Source organism: Hippocampus bargibanti, linkage group LG06 (genome assembly GCF_051943395.1).
Source record: "Hippocampus bargibanti isolate YZ-2025 linkage group LG06, ASM5194339v1, whole genome shotgun sequence".
Taxonomy (NCBI): Eukaryota; Metazoa; Chordata; class Actinopteri; order Syngnathiformes; family Syngnathidae; genus Hippocampus; species Hippocampus bargibanti.
In genome coordinates this window covers 6866158-6890000 of record NC_142739.1, presented here as the reverse complement: position 1 = coordinate 6890000, position 23843 = coordinate 6866158, and the positions used below count along the sequence as shown (strand labels likewise).

Below are 23843 nucleotides of genomic sequence, written 5' to 3'. Positions count from 1 at the left end.
CGACGCACAACAACACAAAGTGACAAAAGAAAACACAAAACAAGACAAAAACAACCAAAAAAAGCAAGGCTCATGAGAGCACTTGCTGAGGCTGCCTACTCGGGCGCCATCTTGGACTTCACTTTCAAATATTAATATAAACATAAACGTATCGGATGCAATTGCAGGGGCAAATGGGCATGTACCAGCGGGACTCTAAGAGACTTCACTTCAAATGAAATTTTCAGTTCTCTCTTTCTGACATTCTGTCACATTCAGAGTCGACAACAGGTGGGTGGGGTTGCGCCTTCCTGCTTGTACACACCTGCTGCCAATGACTGCGTGATGACACCGGGTATTTAATGGTATCAATTCGGCTGATAGATTGCAGGTGAATTGACGTGCCTCGCCACTGCCACTGCCACTGTAATCCTGTTTGTGTTTTTATTAAACATATACTGATCGGTCTACTCTGCACCTCCCTGCTTTTGGGGGTCTTCCCAAATACCACCTACCTCACTGATAAGGTAAGATAAGATAAGATGAGATGAGATAAGACAAGATACATTAAAATAAAAATCCTTTAATTATCCCACATTGAGGACATTTTTGATCTACAGCGGCAAAATTTAAAGGAGGTTGTGTGGGGGGACAAGTGAGGGCGAGATAAAGAAAAGAAAAACAAAGTATTGCATGAACACAAATGTTTCATAAGAGAATTGCATAACTGCACAAAATGTTTTACAAAATTGTACACAGTGCAAAAATATCAAATATACAATCTACATAGAAGCAAATATGCAACTCCATATATTCTGCATAGGGTGGCTGTGCTATTTACAATGTAGGGCTGAATAATAATAATAGTAATAATAATAATAATAATAATAATAATAATAATAATAATAATACATTTTATTTCAAGCGCCTTTCAAAACACCCAAGGACACTTTACAATAAAAACAATAAAACAAAGCACATAACAATAAAACCATAAGTAAAATGATACATAATAAAATAGCAGATAGAACTAAACATTGAAAGCAATTTTAAACAAGTGGGTTTTGAGGTGAGCCTTTAAAATAGGCAGGGAGTCAATATTACTGATGTTGGGTGGAAGAGAATTCCAGAGTTTGGGAGCAGAGCGGCTGAAAGCTCTGCATCCCATCGTGGTGAGACGGGCAGAGGGCACATAGAGGTGAAGGGAGGATGAGGATCTGAGGGACCGAGAGGGAACAGAGATTTGAAGCAGGTCAGAAAGATAGGGAGGGGCAAGGTTATGGATGGCTTTGAATGTAACCAGAAGTATTTTGAATTTGATACGATGTTTAACAGGTAACCAGTGGAGTTGCTGGAGGACAGGGGTGATGTGGTGAAAAGAGGGGGTTCTAGTGATGATACGGGCTGAAGAATTTTGGACGAGTTGGATTTTATGGAGAAATTTCTGATTGATACCAAAGAGAAGTGCGTTGCAATAATCGATGCGGGAGGTGACGAGACTGTGGATAAGGATAGCAGTGGTGTGAGGGGTGAGTGAGGGACGGAGACGGTTAATATTACGGAGGTGGAAATAAGCAGACCGAGTTATGTTATTTATATGGGATTGAAAAGATAGTGAGCTATAGAGGATGACACCCAGGCTCTTGACCTGAGGGGAGGGGGACACGGTTGAACTGTCAATGGTGAGAGAGAAACAGTTAGTTTTGTGGAGGGTGGATTTGGTACCGACAAGGAGAAGTTCGGTTTTTTCACTGTTAAGCTTGAGAAAGTTATGGGAAAGCCAGGATTTAATTTCTGAGAGGCAAAGTGAGAGGGATGAAGGTGGAAGAGAGGTCGGGTTTGCTGGAGAGGTAGAGTTGGGTGTCATCTGTGAAGCAGTGAAAGTGAATGCCAAACTTACGGAAAATATTGCCAAGAGGAAGTAGGTAGATAATAAAGAGAAGTGGCCCCAGGACTGACCCTTGAGGCACACCAGAGGACACAGGAGAGGACCGTGAGGTGAACGAGTTGATTTGGATGAATTGTGAGCGATCAGAGAGATAGGAATGAAACCAGCGGAGTGTATGATGCCTAGGGTGGAAAGTCTGTCGAGCAGGATAGGGTGGGAAATGGTGTCAAAGGCTGAGGTCAGGTCGAGAAGGATGAGGATGGAGAGTGAACCGGCATCGGCTGCCATAAAAAGATCATTCGTGATTTTTATGAGAGCCGATTCAGTACTGTGGTGGGGGCGGACACCAGACTGGAATTGTTCGTACAGGTTATTGTGAGTGAGGTGTGAGTGAAGCTGGGACACAACTGTCTTTTCAAGAATTTTGGCGATGAATGGGAGGTGGGAAATTGGACGTAAATTATTGAAATCGTTTGGGACTGAGCCAGGTTTTTTCAGGATTGGAGTGACAGCTGCGGTTTTGAGTGGGATAGGAATAATTCCAGTCGATAATGAGGAGTGAATAATGGTAGAAATAAATGGGAGAAGAGAGGGTAGGCAGGACTTTATAAGGATAGTAGGGAGGGGGTCGAGTTGACAGGAGGAGTTCTTGGATTTGGTGATAATGTCTGAGATTACAGAGGAATGGGGGAGTTCAAAGGCAGCAAGTCATTGGGAAGGAGTAGAAAGGCTGGGAGAGGTGGGGGGGACAGAGGACCTGAGGTGCTGATGGATTTTGTTGATCTTTTCACTAAAAAACATAAGCAGAGTGTTGCATGTCTCAGAGGAATAGAAGTGTGAGGGGAGAGAGATAGGAGGTTGTGTGATTTTGTGATAGAGGGAAAAGAGGGCCCGTGAGTTTCCAGGATTAGAGTCAATGAGTCCAGAGTAATATTGCGATTTTGCACGAGTGATAGAGTCCTTGTAATGGGTAAGGTGAGTTGCGTACATGTCCTTGTGAGTAGTGAGCCCAGACTTCCTGTAAAGTCTTTCAAGTTGGCGAGATTTTGCCTTGATGGACCGGAGATGGGCGGTGAACCTGGGTGCAGACCGGGTGAATTGGACCAACCGGGACTTTACATTAGCCAGGGCGTTGAGGGTGTTCGTGAGGTCCACGTTGTACCGGGAAACAAGTTCATCAGGAGATGAGTTGCAGTCCGGAGTCAGGGTGGCGATCATCTCAGCGAGGGTGGCAACATTGATGTCCTTGATGTTGCGATATGAGATGACACGGGGGGGTTTGGGAGAGAGAGGGTGATGGAAACAGTGAAAGAAACCAGGAAATGGTCTGTTATGGGGAGTTGATTAGCTGTGAAATTCTTAGGGATAAGGCCAGACATGCAAATGAGGTCCAGGGTGTGGCCTTTTATGTGGGTGGGAAAGTCCGAGAATTGATGGAGACCAAAGCTGTCGAGTGAGGAGGTGAAGTCTTTAGTGAGGGGAAGAGTGGAATTGTCCATGTGGATGTTGAAGTCCCCGAGAATAATTACATTTGGTGACAGGGTGGAGAGGTGTGTGAGGACATCAGAGAATTCTTTTAGAAAGTCACAATGTGGTTTTGGTGCACGGTATACAGTGGCTATGATGGTGGGTGAGGGTCCAGAAATTTTACAAGCAAGGCATTCAAACGATAGGGTTTCCTGGGGTGAAACTTGAAGGATTTTCCAGTTCTTGTGGTAAATTATCACGAGACCACCTCCGCGGCCTGAGAGGCGGGGCTTAGAAATGTAAATAAAGCCTGGCGGAGTCGCGCCATGGAGCTCGGAGAAGTCTCCCGCCATTTGCCAAGTCTCATATGCAGGAGAGCTTTTAATGAGGCGTTTCAGGTTTCAAAGAACAAGTCACGATTTTTGGCAACTCCCAAAATTCTGGTGAAAATTTCAGCTGTGAGGATAGGTGACCTCAGCTTAAGTGACACTAATCTTCTTTTCCTTTCGGCTTTTCCCTTCAGGAGTCGCCACAGCGAATCGATGTCCTCCATCTATCCCTGTTTTGTGCATCCTCTTCTCTCACACCAGCTACCGTCATGTCCTCTTTGACATCATCCATAAACCTCCTCTTCGGTCTTCCTGTCAGTCTCCTGCCTGAAAGTTTAAGGCTCAGCATCCTTTTCCCGATATAGTCACTCTCTCTCCTCTGGACATGTTCAAACCATCTCAGTCTGGCCTCTCTGACTATCTCTCCAAAGCCTCTAATATGAGTTGTCCCTCTAATGTACTCATTCCTGATCCTATCCAACCTGGTCACTTCCAAAGAAAACCTCAACATCTTCAGCTCTGCTACCTCCAGCTCTGCTTCATGTCTTTTCTTCAGTGGCACTGTCTCCAGTCGAAACATCATGGCTGGTCTCACCACTGTTTTATACAATTTTCCTTTCGTCCTAACTGAAAGCCTTCTATCACACATCACACATCATACCTGACATTTTTCTCCAGCCGCTCCAGCCTGCCTGGACACGCTTATTCACCTCTTTTCCACACTCTCCATTGCTCTGGACAATTGACCCCAAGTACTTAAAATCATCCACCTTCTTTATCTCTTCTCCCTTAGTATCACTCTTGCACTCGCACTTGGATCCCTCTCATTCACACACATATATTTGTCTTGCTGCGACTGATCTTCATTCCTCTCCTTTCCAGGGCATATCTCCACATCTCTAGTTTCTCCGCCACCTGTTCCCCGTTCTCGCTACAGATCACAATGTCATCTGCAAACATCATGGTCCAAGGAGATTCTTGTCTAACATCGTCTGTCAGCCTGTCCATCACCATAGCAAATAAGAAGGGGCTCAGAGCTCACCCCTGGTGGAGTACAGCCTCCACCTTGAATTCCTCCATCACACCAACAGCACACCTCACAACTGTCTTACAGTCAAGATACATGTCTTGCACCGCTCTGACATACTTTTCTGACACTCCACACTTCCTCATGCAATGCCACAACTCTTCTCTGGGAACCCAGTCATACGCTTTCTCCAGATCTACAAAGACACAATGCAATTCCTTCTGACCTTCTCTGTACTTCTCTATCAGCATTCTTAAAGCAAACACTGCATCTGTCGTATTCTTTTTTGGCATGAAGCCATACTGCTGCTCACAAATGTTCACTTCTGCTCTTAGTCTAGCTTCAACTAATCTTTCCCGTAATTTCATTTTATGTCTCATCAACTTTATTTCTCTGTAGTCCGTACAACTCTGCACATCTCCCTTGTTCTTAAAAATGGGCACAAGTACACTTCGTCTCCATTCTTCAGGCTTCTGTTCACCATCTAAGATCTTGTTGAATAACCCAGTCAGGAACACCACCGCCACCTCTCCAAGACACTTCCATACCTCGATTGGTAAATCATCAGGCCCGAGTGCCTTTCCCCCCTTCATCCTCTTCAGCGCCCTCCTCACTTCATCCTTGTTAATGCTTGCTACATCTTGGTCCACATCATTCACGTCTTCTACTGTTTGTTCCTTCCCATTTTCCTCATTAATCAATTCTTCAAAGTACTCCTCCCATACTGCCATCGCACTACTGGCACCTGTTAATACATTGCAATCTCTATCCTTAATCACCCTAACCTGCTGCAAGACCTTTCCATCTTTGTCTCACCAGCCTGTAAAGATCAGTCTCACCTTCCTTGCTGTCCAGCCTAGCATACAAGTCATCATAAGCCTCTTGCTTGGCCTTTGCCACCATTACTTTAAATGTGCGCTGCATCTCCTTGTACTGCTGTCTACTCTTGTCCATCCTCTCAGTGTCCCACTTCTTCTTGCTAACCTCTTTCTCTGTACACACTCCTGCACCTCCGATTCCACCATCAAGTCTTCTTATCTACCTTTCTTCCACTCGATACACCAAGTACTTTCCGACCTGTGTCTCTGATTATGTTCGCTGAAGTTTGCCAGTCATCTGGAAGGACCTCTTGCACACCCAGTGCTTGTCTTACTGTTGGGGTAATTCGCCATACAAACATCTCTAAACATCAATCTATAATCTTTGTTTACATTTTGAACTTCCTGATACATCATATCCAGCCTTCCCTTACAGGATGTCGCATTTACATTACATCACATCCTTTCGCGTCACACACTACGCGCCGTATAAAATGTTCTCCCTTCGTGTTCGTCTCTCTCTATCGCCATGCTTCCTCCTTAAGGTGACACCGCGATGCCTCCGCTCTCTCCAAGATTAAACCAACTTTCTGTTCTACAGCTGGCTCCCTGATGATTTAACCATCCTCTTCCATCACACCCGTTGAAGCAATGAACCAACGACGAACATATCAAAATAATCCAACATTTGGTGCCAAAAACTCCGGGTCCTAGCCGATGGCTCCGGGAGGGGGGGGGGGTGTTGTGGGCAGTGTTCGAGTGGGCAGCCCCCTCACTTCTGGTGTGCGTCTCTCAGGAATTCTTCACGGGTGAGTGCCGCTAGCATGCAGCTATGTTGGGTGAATGCATTGTGGGTTTCTTATGGCCAAAAAAGCAATTGTATTTACGGTTAATCTGCGTATCACCGGCTTGTAATCGAATTTTGATCGGGTCATCGCGTTTGTTGCCGCGCGCTGGGCTGAAGTAAGGTAAGACCGAGGCAATTCTGGGAGGTGTTCTTCAGAGGGGTTGAACTCCTGGAATTCTCATGCGAGGAGTGGGAAAAGAAATTAAAAAAATGGAAAATATATTAATTTTGACCCAGGGGATTATGTGTTCTTTTTTGTTTATTTGCAGCTGCAATAGATTGTGGATTACCGTAATATCAATGCATTCACCCAACATGGGCGCGTGGTCAGCACTGCTAGCCGTGGCTACATCTATGTTCTTTCAAACCATCTATGTTCTTTCAAACCATCTATGTTCTTTAAAGGGGGGTAAAAGAGGCGATTCTTATAAAACAACAAAATCCTTCATTAAACCGGTCGGGTGGTGTGAGGTTCAATTTGGATCGTTCATACAATAGCCTGCTCAGGCAAAACAGGTTAGGCAACTTTCGCAATGCTGATGAGGGTCGTTATGCTGATGAGGTGATACCGGGGGGAGTGGGGGTAATAGGCCAATCGTTAGTCAGGAATGTAGGAACAATCAGTGGGGCCACAGGGGGGGGTCCCGCGCCCCCCCCAACCTGAGAGTAGGGACCTATCATAGCTGTGTCCGGCGCCACTAGGTCTGGACATTAGGGATATATAAATGGGGCCGATACGACCAGTCAGACTTTAGTTCGCTGACGAAGTCTCTTGGATAGGAGGCGAAACGTCCGAAACCTTCACTTTTGTACAGATGACGGCTGAAGAAACCTTCTCATCGATGGACCACTCCTGTACGACTGAGAGCTTACACAGACGAAATGTTCTATGTTGTTTTTCTTCCTGTACATCTCTACTTAGGGGAGCAGTACGAGGGACAATTTGTTCAGCAGTATTTTATTTATTTGTTGAAAATGTGGACAAAAACTAATTACCACATTTGCAAGATATTTTTTGAGATCAGCACTATTTTTCCCCATCAGCCAATTGAAAGTGTGAATTTATTTGTCTCCATATGTGCCCGGCAATTGGCTGATAACCGGTCCAGGTTGTCCTCCACCTACTGTGCGACGACAGTTAGGATAGGCTCAGTCACACCCCTTCTGAAGATAAAGCTGATGAATGGGTGGTTGTATGGCTGGATGGATAAATAATGACTAAATATGCTTCACACAAGCAATTAAATTAAGGTTTTTGTTTGTTTTTCGCCCAAACACAACACTTCATGAAATTTAGAAGCAGAGAAGAGAAAAACAAAAGTAACATACAAAAATTAGTAAAATAGGGCTTGTGGTTCACTTAGGTTTGGAGCTACCATGTACAGTGTACTGTTTGATTTTTAGGGAGTCCAGTTAGAAGACCATTACAATAATCAGGTCTGCTGGAGATAAAATCATGGATCATGATTGATTCGATAGGATTGCTGTAGGTCAGCATGCCAAGATGTGTCTGGTTTCTGAAGACAAAGATGCCAGGTGTCTTGTAACAACAATCCTAATTTTTTTGGTGCAGAACCTCAGTTTTGCTTTGTTTCAGTTCAGGAAATTTGGCTTCATCCAGATGTTATTTTGCTCTAGACAGAAACCCAATACGCCGAGATAAGGGCAGAAGTGTTGTCCTTTGGAGACATTGATAAATAGAACTCTGTCATCTGCATAACCATGATAGCCAACATTAGTGTTCTGAAGAATTTGACCCAAACGTAACATACTAACTAGACAAACGAGGTCCGATGACTGACCCTTGAGGGACTCCACATGTCATGGGCATTCAATGAAATGAAAAGATGACTGAATTAAGATACATATTTAATAACTTACTTTTAAATAAAAGTAGAAACAGTAAATAATTCAAATATATGTTGAATAATTAAAGAGGTTAACAATATTATCAATTGATAACATGGAATATTGCTTTGTTTGACTGAGCTGAGTTGTATGCATTTAAGGAGACATCTTAGTTGGGCTTTGCCTACACAAATGATCTTTGTCTTTCTTGGTGTTAGGGAGGCTGCTACTGTGAGCTCAGCTCTTTTATTCCATTGATGATATGCCTTGACGTATCCATCGGATTACGCGTTCCCCCATTTGATCTATACAGTATGTGCCCTGCAATGTGCTGAAAAACCTCTAGTCCAGTCAGCTGGGGTAGATTCCAACTAAAACTAGCACACCAAGAAGTGAGAAAGACAGTGACGGAAGGTGGTGTGAACAAGCTCAGGGGGAAGAAAGAGATAGCAAAAGACAAGTTGGGTTTGACGATGAAGCTCTTGTCCCTTCAATTGTGTTTGTGCACGTGTGTGTTTATATGTGTGTGTCTCACAACTCAACAATGAAAAAAAGTAACCTCCTCTCTCTTGGCTTCAACCCTTCTCTCTATTCCTGTCACCCCGCCTCATCTACCTCAACCCCTGTCCCAGTGGTAATGAAGCAACAGTATCTACAAGCTGACAACTGTGCAGACCAGAGTGTCATCTATATTCATTCGGCTGTGGTGGGCCATCTAGGTAAGACCATTTTACCTTTGACACACAGCATATCTGTGCCTCATTCCTCACATTGATTTTATCTGCCCGTTGTTTTACTCAGTCACATGTCATCAATACTCTGAATTCATCATCAACCATCTTATCTATCACATCCCATCACATCTAATCTATCACAAATGTACTCAGCTGTTCCACCTAAATACATTTATTTTTGATGTGTAGAAGACATTTATTTATTGGTTGGGTCATTTTTGCTGATAAGCAAACAAGCCCCAACTCACATGGATTAACTTTTATGTCAAAGGTATAAAGTATAAAGTAGAAAAGATAAGTGGAAAAATGGGCAAAAATCATTGGAATGTCAATATTTTTGATTTTGCCATCAACAATATATGTCTGGAGGCCCTAATTGCAAATGAGGTCAGGCCACTAAGCAATACAGGCTGAGTTTGATGCAGGTAAATGTGTGCATGTGTGTCGCCATGCATGCTGATGTGTACACGTGACTGCGCTTGGATGCCCTTGACTTGCAGCTGGCAAACAATGCTCTAGGCTTCCACAGCTGCCTCATCATTACTGTTCATAGGGTTACCCCCATCCCCTCCGCACATACAAAATGAGACTTAGTCACAACTACACATTCACACGCAAACACACACACACACACATACAAACAGACACACTGAGGCATACACAGAGACACTCACCCCTTCCCGCAGGCTCCTCATTAAGACAGTGTAGGCGGCAGCACGAGTGAAACACGGGCCCTCTGGGGAGCCTCTCTTCTCCTCGTAGAGTCATAGGGATGGAGCATTGGTGAGAAGAGTGTGGCGTAGGGGGCTGCTTCCGGGGCAGTAGCAGAGCAGAGTGGAAGTGAGAGCAAGGCAACATGATGAAGTGGAAATGCGAACAAAAAAATTAGGTGTGACAGGGTCAAGAAGGGGAGAAAGATGACATCTTGATTAATTGAGCCTCAGTACATAAAACTGTGTAATGCCGATATGGATAAATTAGAGTTATTTATTTATTAAGTTATTTGTTACTTGGTACTATTGTGGTATAAATCGCGTCAATTGGTGATTTATTTGAGAGCGAAGTTGAATGCCTGCACTAATCGTCTCCATGGGCACCACCTTGATTTTGCAAATGTTTTTCAACAGTGGCGGGCTGTGGATGTCACTCCTCGGTCTTCAGTAGTTCTACGTCTGAATTAATCCGCAGCTGCCACTGTAAAAAAAAAGTGTGGTTTGATTTATTCCAAGTCATGTACTTGACGTTACAGTTAGCCAGGAAATTAATTGTGAAGAAAGAAAGACTGTCATTAAACTGTTGAGTTTTTACCATCAACATGTGGATTAATTATATGAGGTCGTAAATCGGTATTTCACACCACACCAATACCAAGCATCAATAATAACCTCACAAAATTGCTATATTATTTGATAACATTGTTAGAACTACCTTTTTTGAAAAGTTTGTATTAAAAAATGGCTTTAACAGTAAATCGGCAATCAAGTCAATTTCTTCTCCTTCTTAGGCCATTGTGGGTTGACAAAACTGCTATTAAATCAACACAATATATTTTCATATGCAGCGCTCGATAACGTATGCTAGCTCTGGCCAGTATGCTCTTATCACCAGTGGTTAGTGATACTATGATTGGCTAATGACGAGACGTAGTCCAAATGCCGAATTTCACGCTCCAGGTACTTCACAGAAGCCAAGGCGATAGCGGAGAGGAGTCGCTTGATGTCGGTGTAGATCATTAGTATCAAACATACAACCCGCGGGCTGGAACCGGCCCCCAAGGAGGTTTGATCCGGCCCGCAGGATAAGTGGAAAAAATGCACAAACGACTTGGAATTAATATTTTTAATGAGGTGAGATTCAAGGATTGTCCACTAGAGTTGTGCTGTTTCGATTTTCTTTTTAACCGCGGTTTCAGCACTTTCATTAGCCGAAATATCATTATCCAAACGGAGAAAAGTAGATAAGGAGTGTATAATTCTCAATGAAAATGGACAACATCATATTTTTTTACAGAGATATGCGGGAAACCTTTGTGCTTGGTGTGTTTTCAACACGTTTGGGTATTGAAGTAATATAATATTCGACGCCACTACGAGACTCATCACAGTGAAAAGTATGACAGTTTGAGAAACGTTTTAAGGTATTTGGTTTACTTGAGGCAGAATTTCGGTTTTCGATCACCTTTCACAGTTAAAGCTTCTGATCGACCGGTCGAAATCCAGCTAGAAATAATTGATTCACAATGTGATGCAGATTTGAAGGGCAAATTTGCCTCCGTAGGCCAGGACAAATTTTATCAGTATCTACTTACTACCATGGTACCCCAAATTAACAGCCCTGCCTGATAAACCTTTGTGCATGTTTGGAACAACCTACCTTTGTGAACAAATCTACTCAGTAATGAATATCTACTCAGTAATGAATATCAATAAAACAAAAATGCGTTCGAAGCTCACAAACAAGCACTTAAATGACATTGTGAAGGAGTCAGCTAACTCATGACAAAAGGTTACCAGACACCAGAGCAGACAACTCTGAAAAGTTGCCTGCCTGGCCATAAAGTTGCCTGCCCCATTTTTCACAACTTGAAACACAATAAGACAACTAATCGCGCAAAAAAAAAAAAAAAAAAAAAAAAAAAAAAAACATTGCTGCATAGTATTAAGGATTGTTTTTATTAAGGAAGTACCTACTATAAATGCTCCCTTGCTTTATTTATCATAAATATCCCTTGCTGATGATTTTGCTTCAGTTGGTCGTTTGTCCATACACTGTTGGTCATTTTCCACAATGCAATGTTTGCGTTGCGTCGTCTGCTACAAGCCACGTGAAATCTTCTTTCCACGATGCTTTTAATGTGTGTTCAATTTCTAAGCGCCTTTCAAAACTCTCAAGTACACTTTACAGCCATGGGATAATGTAATTTTACGTTTTGTAGCGTCATAAATTGTGTTAGCTTCTTTTGAATCTTTCTTCTGGGGCTGAGGTTCAGTGCATCTATTTTGGAAAATGATATGCAAATGCACGACCTTATAACTCTTGGGAAAGACGGAAGAGAGGACCACGCTTCTGATTGGCTGCCATGCCGAGTATGCAAATTGCCAAACGAACCGAAATTCAGAAATTTCCAAAACGAATGAAGATTTCCAAATCCGAATAATTTATTCTGATTTCGAAATATTCGATCAAACGTTTGCTTTATTAAATAAAGCAAAAGTTAAATTTGAAAAAAAATAATATTTCATTTGTTTTTTGTTTTTTTTTTCTTGAAGAAGTTGTCGGCCACCTGGGCGGAGATGTTTTGAAAGTTGTACGCCCGGCGGAAAAGTTGCAGGGCCCGGGCCCGGGCAGACACTATTTCAGACACTCCAAGACACCCTGTATTGATGCACTTGTACAGGCCAAAATATGTCAAATATCAGAAACAAAAACAATGGTTTAAAAATTTGTTTCTTTGTAAGTCTCATTTTATCTTAAAGTGCATTGCTATATTTTTCAATACCGATTTATTGTTAAAGTTTTGTAGAATCATTGGGATCAGTTGAAATGCATAAAAGTGAATGATAAAAGTAAATTGCATATTTGTTCATGAAATGAAATGATGTGTAAAAGGAATGTTCATTAAATGTCATCGTTTTCCTAATGTCCTTGTGCTTCTTTACACCCAAACTAATGAAAGACATGATATTTTGGGTATTTATAGCATGTATGGTATGATTTTATTGGTCCAAACCACATCTACCGAGGCCATATTTGGCCCACAATGCGAAATGAGTTTGACACCCAGGTGTAGATGATGACGCGGCAACCTTTGATGAGGTGCTGGAAGTGCTTCACACTGAGGTAGACACCGATAAGTTCACAGCCAAAAGTGGAGTACTGGCGTTGAGCCGGCTGGAGGGCTTTGGAGAAGAAGGCAATGGGTCGAGAATCACCGTTGAGGCCGTCATGGAGAGCTGCACCAGTTGCAACTTTGGAAGCGTCAAACGTGTGAGCCAACTGACCATTGGGGCTCGGGTGAGCGAGGAGTGACGCATCAGCAACGGGATCCTTTAGCCATTGAAAAGCCTTCAATGGCTCGGAGGAGAGGTGACTGGGGACGTGCTTTTTTTCTTTGCCAGTCAGCAAGTTCAGTGGTAAAGCAGCCTCAGCACAGTTCGGGATGAATCGGCGGTAGAAATTTGCCATACCGAGGAACGTTGTAGTTGCGTCACCGTTTTGGGTTTGGGAAAATCGCGGATGGCCTGCACCTTGTTGGGTAGCGGGCACACTCAGATGCCGTCAACCAGGTAGCCAAGTAACTTGACCCCGGGTTGGCTAAAAACGCACTTGTTGACGACCAGGCCGTGCTCATCAAGACGGCGTAAGATCGTTTCCAGGTGCTGCAGGTGCTCTTCTTCGGAGTTGCTGGTGATGAGAATGTCGTCGATGTAGGCACAGCAGAAGTCGAGACCGCGCAGAACAGTCATCTGGGAGGTGTTCTGGACGCCAAAAGGCATGCGAAGGAACTTGAACGACCCAAATGGGGTGTTGATGGCTGTCTTCGGAATATCCTCCTCAGCGACAGGAATTTTGTGGTAGGCTCGTACCAGATCGATGTTTGAGAACAATGCTGGAGGAAGGAAACACAAGTCGATGTGGGGAAAGGGTTAGTGATCGGGGACGATGACAACATTCAGAGCTCCATAGTCACCACAGGGACGCCAGTCACCTGCCTTTGCCTTGGTGACCATATGCAGCTGGCAGATAACATCGAGACCGAGGGATGGTTAACACAGAGCTGAAGCATGTGGTTGAATTCTGCTCCATCAATCCGTTGTTTCGCAGGAGCAAGGCGGCAAAAGCGTTGAAACTTCGCGGGCCACCAGTCACAATGTGATGCACAACGTCACAGGAGGCAGGTAAGGTCAGCCGACTGGGGTTGGTCAGACAAACAGACATGTCGAACTCGTGCTGGAAATCAGCGCCAAGGATGGGGTGAGGGACATCGGTGACGATGAAGACAAAAGAGACAGAGCGACGTAGGCCCAAATCAAGGTTGAGAAACCGTTGGTCATATGTCTTGATGGTGGTGTGGTTGGCAGCTTGCAGGGACACTGCAGCATCGGAGTTATGATGCTCTGCAAGAGACGGAGGAAGAACACTGATGAAAGCTGCCGAGTCGACCAAGAAGCGTCTCCTCAATGTTCGCAGAGTCGCCAGGAAAGTGGGAGGCTGCGCTCACTCTCTGGTGGGGCCGTTTCCCGCCTCACACACCACTCTCAACGACAAGGCTAAATCTCATGTGCGGACCATCCATTGGCACAAACGGACAGAATAACATCATGTCCAGTGTTTCATGATTCTGAGTATCTGGATGTCATCCAGTGACTGCTGTGAAAGGACAGCTGACAACACAGGAAAGTCTGTGTGCCAGCTTGGAGAGACAGCTGACAGGAGGGAATAGACCCCACTGGGGCTGTCATGGGCTAGCTACCCATGGTGGCAGTCACCAACGCTGGTTCAGTTTGTTGGAGACACCCGCTAAATGCTACAGAAACGAAACAGAGAAAGATACCCCTAGAGCCTGCGAGAGCGGGGGCGCAAGATGGCTCAATGACTGACAACACGGCTACCGACCCAGGAACGAACGTGACTACGAGCAAGAACAAGGCACATGAGACAACGGCAGCAGGACACTCACTCAAGGTGTGCATGTGTGGCTGTGCAAAACTAACAACAGCTATCAGGTTAAAGATCCACCATGGGAAAAGACAGTGATTGGGAAAGCAGAGACAAGGGCCTCGCATTGACCAATATTTCTTATAAGATCAGATGTCAAATAAGTTCAGTGAAGCACAGCGACGGGACGAAAACCAAAGTTCGCAGAGCGTCAACACCCCTGTCAATGAGGATCGTAATGAACTTACAGAATGAAAGGTGGAAGAGCCCACCCAACCACAGACACCTCCCAAGGAGGACAAGATCAAAGGACACAGACCAAGTGTGAAGTGTCCAAAAGCTATTGAAAAAAGAGAGTGGGAAACCGTCAATAACGATCTAATGAAAATCTTGGAGCAATAAATGGGCACAGCAGGGAAAAAGCTGGAAAATGTTGGTGACATCATATATCACTATGGGGAGGAGCGCTTTGGAGTGTACATCCGGAAAACCGCCAATGCAAGACCACCACCAACCAAATCTAGGAGGCAGCAAGGGACAGACAGACTGGTCAGAGAAAGAAGGGACCTGCGAAAACAGTGGAAGAAGGCCACTGATGCAGAGAAAGATGGTCTCATGCTGCTACAGGGGGACATCAAATGCCGGTTGGCAACCTTACGAAGGGCAGAACACTTGAGGAAACATCGCAAGAACAAGGAACACGGTTCTATAAAAACCCCTTTAAGTTTGTCAAAGACCTCTTTGCTAAGGACAAAAGCGGAATCCTGAAAACCTCAAAGCAGGAACTTGAAAAGCACCTGGAAACGGTCCACCAGGACACAAAAAGGCATGAAAAACTACTTATCCCACATGACATCCCCCCTATTGAACCACTGGAATTCAACTTCAAGACTGGTCCTCCAAAATGGAAGGAAGTGGTCAACACAGTACGGCATGCCAGATCAGCATCAGCCCCCGGGCCAAATGGAGTTCCGTACAAGCTCTACAAGAACACATCAGATGTTCTGCGCTATCTTTGCAGGCTCATGAGGATTGTGTGGCAGAAAGGGATAATACCAAAGGTATGGCGAAGGGCCGGAGGCGTACTAATTCCCAAGGAGAAGGATGCCACAGACATTAGTCACTCTCTGGTGGGGCCGTTTCCCGCCTTCTTGCACGGTTTGCGGCATCGTTTGGCCTGGTCGGCCCAATTTTGGTGGTACCAGCAGAGGTCAGGGTCTGCGGAGGATGGGTTACGGTTGCGGCTTGGGCTGCATCCTTGACAGGGCTGCATCCACGACTATGGCTGCATTCCCAGCTATCAGTTCAAAGGGCATCCATCTTGTCGACCAGCAGTTGGAGAACATCAGTCGAGGGCCCTGGCGACGGAGGACGCTCAACGGCAGAAACAGTGAGCTGAACCGCGTACGCCTCCGCAACTTTGTCGACGACGTCGTCCAACTCATGCAAGGTAGAGTTGGTGATGAGTTGGTGGTGAGGACGCTTGGAGCATCGGGGGTAGCTTCTCGATGACGGCATGCTGCAGGCAACCCTGGCCATTGATTTTGTCCCCCCATTGTCTCTGGGCGTTGCAGAAGTTGGGAGGGCCGACCGTTGCCCAGTTCTATGTCACGCATTACGTTTGCGTACCTTTGGCATTCCGTGAGGGAGGTCTCCTTCAGGATCTCCCGTTTTAGGGCAGTGTAAGTGATGGAGTGTTATTATACACATCCGTAAACATCATGTGTTATTTCATGTTTAGTTTAGTACATACTATGTTATTTCATGTTTAGTTTAGTCTATATGGATGTATGTAGCTTATTAGTTAATTTGTTGCAGATGTAGGGTGCAACTAGAGATGTTCCTCAGTCTAATGTTCTCCCAACCCCCTGTCCCGTAGCTGATTGGACAACAAATCGCTGCTGTGTGAGTTAAACTAGGTTGAAGGGGCGGGCTTTGTGCTCTTGGCTTACCGCTTCGACGAGAGATGTTCTTCTATTGTTTTACTAGAATAAAGTAGTCTTTTCTGTTCACCATCTATCGTCCCCGCTGGTATTTCATCATAAAACTCCGTTGAACTCCGAACCAGAAGAGAAACAGGAATTAGATTCCAACAGACGTATTCCAACAGTAAGGATTTTTGGTTGGAGGGTTGAATCTGATTTGGTGCAAACGACCACCCAATCCGGGATAAGGGCAGCGACGACGTAGTGAAATTTGATGATCTCTTGGCTGATGCCACGGTTGTAGAATTGAGAGTCAATGACTTGAAGCCAGAGCTTCATATCTTTCAGCCAGGGGGAGGGAAGTTTGAGGGAGACGGCAGAGATCTGCTCCTTTTCCATCAGGAAAGAAGATAGGGATACACTCGAGAAGTCGATTGGGCAAAGGAGAAAAAAATGCTCCTGGCTGGCTCGCCAATAACGAGTTTCTTGTGCTCTTTGATCGCTCCTCCGCTAATTGTAAACCCTAAAGAAAGAACGGCACGAGGGCCAAAAACAATTGTGTGTCGGAAGGTTTTACTCAACAGATGAAGTATATTCAACAGCTTAATAACGCCGTGGAGTCGAGCATGCCGTCTTGCTGTGCTGCTTTTTTTCCTGCGCCGTCCGCCTGAATCCAAGCATGTGTGTCGCACGACCACTTCAGGCTTCTCCGTTAGCAGGGACAGCAAATTTTCAACAGCGTACTTACATGGGAAGCCATGCGTACTTGCGTCAGCAGTATGCGCAAAGAGCGTACTTGCGTCAGTGGAACGTGCGTACTTGCGTCAGCGGTACGTGTGACGTGTGTACTTGCGTCAGAGGTACGCGCGAGTGCCGCCACAAACCAACAGTTTGATCGACACATTTGATGCTACAGGGCCCGTAGAACTGATTGCAAAGGCGTACCGGTAGTTTTCTGACCCTGGTAACCAACGATGGCTGAAATGCGATTGGTTAAATGCTGAAACACGAAAACACGCCTGGAAGCAGTGCAACGGGAAAAGTAATTAAAGGAAGCTGTCAGACATTTTGGAAATATTTAATAAGAACTCATGGAGCAAACATAATTAACATCAGTCTGTGATTCAGATATTTTAGGCCAGCAGAGAAGGCTTTGCAGGCTTTGATGGTCTACCTCTGTTTTTCAAAGGATAACCGGGAAAAAACGCTCTTAAAAACAAGTCATTAATTAGGAGGATGATAAACTTGGAAAATATTGAGTTTGAATGTTACAGCTTAGAAGTCACTATCTTTGATTCAAAGACACAATCTAGTTCTAGTTATGTGCACTTTCACTTTCAAGATTACATGGGAATGTGTGTCACAAAGAAAACTAATGGTGGAGATAAGATTAGCAAAGAATGACAACTGACTAAGGGAAAACCAAATTAAAAAAACTAACTAAAAATGAAAAATCTTTGCACATGGGGAGGATAATTTACTAGTCAGACACATGGGACTGGTCAAGGTTAACCGAACTACGTCACCCGCATTTAAAGTAGCAACTTGTACATTGTGTTAAATTCTACTTATGTTGAACTAAATTTGTCAGAGCTGCCTCCAAATACGTTTGTCGATTTGTCTTGAATCCATCCATCCATCCATCCATCCATGCATCCATTCATCCATTCATCCATCCATCCATCCATTTTCTTCTTATTTTCACTTCAGGGGTCGCCACAGCGAATCAATGTCCTCCATCTAACCCGGTTTTGTGCATCCTCTTCTCTCACACCAGATACCTTCATGTCCTCTTTGACAACATCCGTAAACCTCCTCTTCGGCTTCCTCTCGGTCTCCTGCCTGGCAGTTAAAGGGTCAGCATCCTTCTCCTGATATCGTCACTCTCTCTCCTCTGGGCATGTCCAAACAATCTCAGTCTAGCCCAGCATGGGCAAACTACAGCCCACGGGCCACATACGGCCCCTTAGGCTTTTTAATCCGGCCCACCGAACTTGCCCAAATTATAGTACAAACAGTGTCTAAAACTCATGACAAAAAGTTAGCGAACAACAGGGCAGATAACTGAAAAGTTGCCTGCCCCATTTTTAACAACTTGAAGCACAATGAGACAACTAATCACATTAAAAAAGATTGTCACAAAGTATAAAGTTGTTTTTAAAATCAAGAATGCACCTACAAATGCTACCTTGCTTAATTTACGGTAAATGTGCATGGCTGTAGATTTTGCTGCAGTTGTCGATTGTCATTGTGGTGCACAATGCAACGTTTGCATTGCTTCCTACGAGCCACTAAGCCCCTTTCATAAGTCTCACGTACACTTTACAGTCACTGTTTAATGTAAATTTACGTTTTGTAGCGTCACATATGTTGTTAGCTTCTTTTGAATCTTTCTTCTGGGCTGAGGTTCTGTGCATCTATTTTGGAAAATGACATGCAATTGCACGACTTTATAACGCTTGCGAAAGTCCGGAAGAAAGAAGCAGGGTTCTGATTGGCTGCCGTGCTGAGTATGCAAATTTCAACTGCAGGTAGTCTATGTTTGTGTGCTCGGTGACGGTACACGTGTACTGTTTGCGCGTGAAGGCGAGGGCGTCAGTGAGGAGTTTGTTGAGCGCGCGGTCAGGACAAACCATCTATGATTTGGCGGTATTTAACACAAGTAGGTATTATTGAGCTTGAATATTTCGTTGTGTAATAATATGTTTTGAATGTTGAAAGTGATTCCATTTTTCAATAAATGTTGATTTCTTTAACTTTGCCCCTTCAATGGAAACTTGTTAAAAACAGACGCACTATTGATAAATCACAGTGCATATGTTATTTTAATCTATTTCCATTTCCTCCTCCAAGTATCTGCGAAATAGTATGTAAACGCCATATTCCTTGAGACAAATTTATTAACTGATCAGGGATATTTTTCACATTTGAAAGACAGTTAATAAATTGGGTTGTAGTGTTCTGTGTACTGTGCTATGAGGTTTGTACATACTCATTTAAAGGACAACCGGCACCATTTTTTATTTTTGTTTCCCACTGACATCAGAAAAACGTTTTATAGCATCTAAAATACCCAAATCAGGCAGGCTGATATTTTTAGTTAAATGAAAAACACCAATAAAAATGACTTCAAAATGAATCCGGAAATGGTCAGTTTCAAAAGGTCCCACCCCCCAGTTCGTGCCGTCACGCCAAGTCGTCTTGCCTTGCTCGTCCTCCACCACTCCCTCTAAACGACTGACCTCTCTGTCCCCCACCCTCCCTCCCAACCCTTCTTGCTGCTTATAGAAGACCAGATGTGTTTTCAGGAAAGGAGCAGACTGGAGCACACACGTCCCCTACTGGGGGGACTCAGTCGTTACACCAAGATTTTTTTTCTCACAGGAAATGTCTTCATGTATTGCTGACTTTAAAAATCTTGTGACTTCTCAATTCTTTTGTACATTGACAACATCTTACTTGCCTCACTGACTGAAGACGAGAACAAGACTGTATAAATAGCTTTGTTCCAATATTTAGCGAATACAGGTAACAAAGCTTCTTTGACTATGTTACAGCTTTGCCAAAACAAGTTGAATTTCTAGGAAATAAATAATTAATAAACAAAATTAAAAAAAAGATGATGACATTTCTACAACCTGACTTGAAAGACACATCTTTACCTGACAGCATCCACCTGTATGTAGACGCCTCTGTGTAACCGGACTCAGGCCTAGGGGATACATGGGTCGGTCCAAAGACATCACAGGCAGGTAGGTAGCACTGTGAACGACGAGGAAAAGACGACACGAGACAACCGTGTTAATCAACTTCACACAACGGCATTTATGACCCATTTACTCATCAAAACATCAATTCAGCAATTTCAATATCAGAATATATTCATTTGTAGATCTATACATACAACATCTATACATTGTATATATCCTCCACATTCGCACATGCTTATGCACGTCTGCTCGCTCGTGTGTGTTATACTGGGAACTACAATTGACATCCAAAAATCCAAATTCATCAAAGCCACAAAATATTCATCAAAGCCACAAAACAAGGTTTCATATATAGCATCGCCCAATAAGTCCCCAATTACTTTAACATCTTGAGGATGTCGAACACTTATTATTTTGAATACCTGTGAACGACGAGGAAAAGACGACACGAGACAACCGTGTTAATCAGCTTCACACAACGGCATTTATGACAACTGCGCATGCGTGAGCTGAGCCTACATCGCCTTCCTCTGTTCCATTCACAGGTGCGTAGCGCCCTCTCCTGACTTGGTAGTCTAATCGACTAACATGCAGTAACGGAGGTCGTTTCTAACCCCCTACACTCTCCGCGCCTGTGAATGGAACAGAGAAAGGCGATGTAGGCTCAGCTCACGCATGCGCAGTTGTCATAAATGCCGTTGTGTGAAGCTGATTAACACGGTTGTCTTGTGTCGTCTTTTCCTCGTCGTTCACAGTGCTACCTGCCTGTGACGTCTTTGTGCCGGTTACAATGACGTCACAGGCAACCCCCTACATCTGCATCTAGGTCAGATGCAGGGGCTAACAGGGTGGGTTATGCTGTTGTGACCGACGTTGAAATTATTGCTGACGGTTCATTACCAAACACGTATTCAGCGCAAGCAGCAGAAATGTTTGCATTGACTGAAGCGTGTAAATGGGCAGAGAGAAAGACGGTGACGATTTTTTTACAGACAGCCAATATTGTGCCTTCAAAGAAATCCGATGCATTATCTGTTGCGAAAGCATTATGCAAACATATTATTTCAGAACATGACTGCCTGAATGTCTGTTTTTGGTTAAATTATATATGAAAATAACGCCCACTAACAACAGCTTAACGCCTTTTGAGATCTTGCATGGCAGACCTTTCATCCTCCCATTATGGGAAGGTGTGCCCTGGCAAGAGAATGAATCAGATCCAGGTGCTTTGTTGGAAAAATGGTTGTGTGAAATGTTTACAACAAAAGAGGTCCACAGCACGTGTACTGCTGCAGTCCTCTTTGTTCCCTCCACAAGAACAGAGGCTGCGCCCCCGGAGGCGAGGTGCTGATAAAAGGCAATCAGGAGGAAGACCTGGTCTGCACCAAAGTGGGAGGGGCCATTCACTGTGCTGATCACAACGCCAACTGCCATCAAGGTGGAAGACAGACGGAGCCAAACTACTCACTAGCTATGGGTTTGGTCCACATCATCTTGCTGTACGGACTCGTGGGGGCAATCCAGATGACACACGTGGAGCCCAGCACTCCATCAGCCTGCTTAGTTCCACTATTATATCCAATGACATCAGATAAGTGCCCAAACATGGCACATCCTGCAGCCTGCTTTCCACTACAGGCTGCAGGAATAGTCTCATCTCCCCGTAGCGTCCTCGTGAACCAAGCACGACAAAATGGAAGCGATTATCCTCAAGATTCTTGGTATGCTTGTATCAAGTTGGTTCTGGAAGTCTTGGACCACTGGTTTGGATTCCGTTGTGGTCCATTCTAAGCCCAACACAAAATGGGTTCGAGATAGTCGTGCCCAAGAAGCAAAACGAACTGTCGTCAAGATAGCTCGAGGGAACTGGTTAGGAACTGGAACTGGTACGATGACAGATATCCAACTTGCTATCATAACTAATGATGCTGCAGGATGCATGGACTTGAGACTCTGTCCTGATTTTCATGAAAATCACATTGGTTTTCCCGTAACTATATGCATGATGTCATCTGTGGCATCACCAGTCACGACATCGCCTTTCCAGCCTGACAAACCAGACAAACACCTGACAAAACGGCCCAAAGTTCAGGTGTCATGGAGGCATTATATCAACCGTTTGCAGGAGAAAAAACATGACTGGGATGCATTGTTATCAAACACGTGGTATCGTTATGCTACACTAATTGCTAAACAAAATAGAAAAAGTGATTGTTTTGTATGCTCTTATATGCCTCATTCTGTGACAACAATGCGTGCCTTCAAAAGTATTCTGAGATAAAATGGCTAGTGTTGCATATATATTAATATCTTTGCATAGACCTGATCAACATTTTCCGGTTCTTCGCAATGCTTCGAGAGAAGAGATTGTTCCAAGTTTACATACCATTTTGGAAACTGAAAATCATGTTATGACCGAGAGCGGGTTCCGACTACCAGTATGCGTTGCAATGTACAGTACGGGTCAAAATTTGGGTTTTATAGATGAGGATGGATGTTTATATGTGCTACCGTTAAACACTAATGTCACTGTTTTGCCCGTATCTTCACATCTTTGTTGGTTATGCGGTTGGAAAGTATATTATTTTATTCCTCCGCGAGCCTACGGTTTGTGCGCACCTGTTACAGTAACTGACAATACTTTCATCGTTACCAGTCGTCCAGTGCACCATCATGTGTAGAGAAGAGTATCGTTTAAGCCCCATGATTCGATCTGGGGAACTGATGTTCCAGAACAATTCGAACACCATAACACGGGTAGTAAGGCAATGTTAGCTCTTTTTCCACAAATTGGAGTGGCTCAAAACATGCTACGAATTGAAACAATTAATTGCAGATTTCAAGTGTTTCTTAAATGACAGCTTAAAAGTGGATGAAATGCAAAACTTGCGAAAGTCCGGAAGAAAGAAGCAGGGTTCTGATTGGCTGCCGTGCTGAGTATGCAAATTTCAACTGCAGGTAGTCTATGTTTGTGTGCTCGGTGACGGTACACGTGTACTGTTTGCGCGTGAAGGCGAGGGCGTCAGTGAGGAGTTTGTTGAGCGCGCGGTCAGGACAAACCATCTATGATTTGGCGGTATTTAACATAAGTAGGTATTATTGAGCTTGAATATTTCGTTGTGTAATAATATGTTTTGAATGTTGAAAGTGATTCCATTTTTCAATAAATGTTGATTTCTTTAACTTTGCCCCTTCGATGGAAACTTGTTAAAAACAGACGCACTATTGATAAATCACAGTGCATATGTTATTTTAATCTATTTCCATTTCCTCCTCCAAGTATCTGCGAAATAGTATGTAAACGCCATATTCCTTGAGACAAATTTATTAACTGATCAGGGATATTTTTCACATTTGAAAGACAGTTAATAAATTGGGTTGTAGTGTTCTTACTGTGCTATGAGGTTTGTACATACTCATTTAAAGGACAACCGGCACCATTTTTTATTTTTGTTTCCCACTGACATCAGAAAAACGTTTTATAGCATCTAAAATACCCAAATCAGGCAGGCTGATATTTTTAGTTAAATAAAAACACCAATAAAAATGACTTCAAAATGAATCCGGAAATGGTCAGTTTCAGAAGGTCCCACCCCCCTGTTCGTGCCGTCAC

The 23843-nt window shown here is 44.0% G+C and overlaps 1 protein-coding gene across 1 annotated transcript in view; it reads right to left on the bottom strand.

Annotated features, from left to right (window-relative positions):
• Window positions 1–9629: 9629 nt before the first annotated feature.
• Window positions 9630–23843, bottom strand: part of LOC148896273 (inactive serine/threonine-protein kinase ULK4-like) — a 43503-nt gene continuing 29289 nt past the window's right edge. The window contains exons 11-12 of the transcript XR_016115274.1: window positions 20183–20282; window positions 9630–9744 (exon numbers count right to left, since the gene is read on the bottom strand). The gene's annotated coding sequence lies outside the window, so the exon portion shown is untranslated. The remainder of the gene's footprint in view (window positions 9745–20182; window positions 20283–23843) is intronic.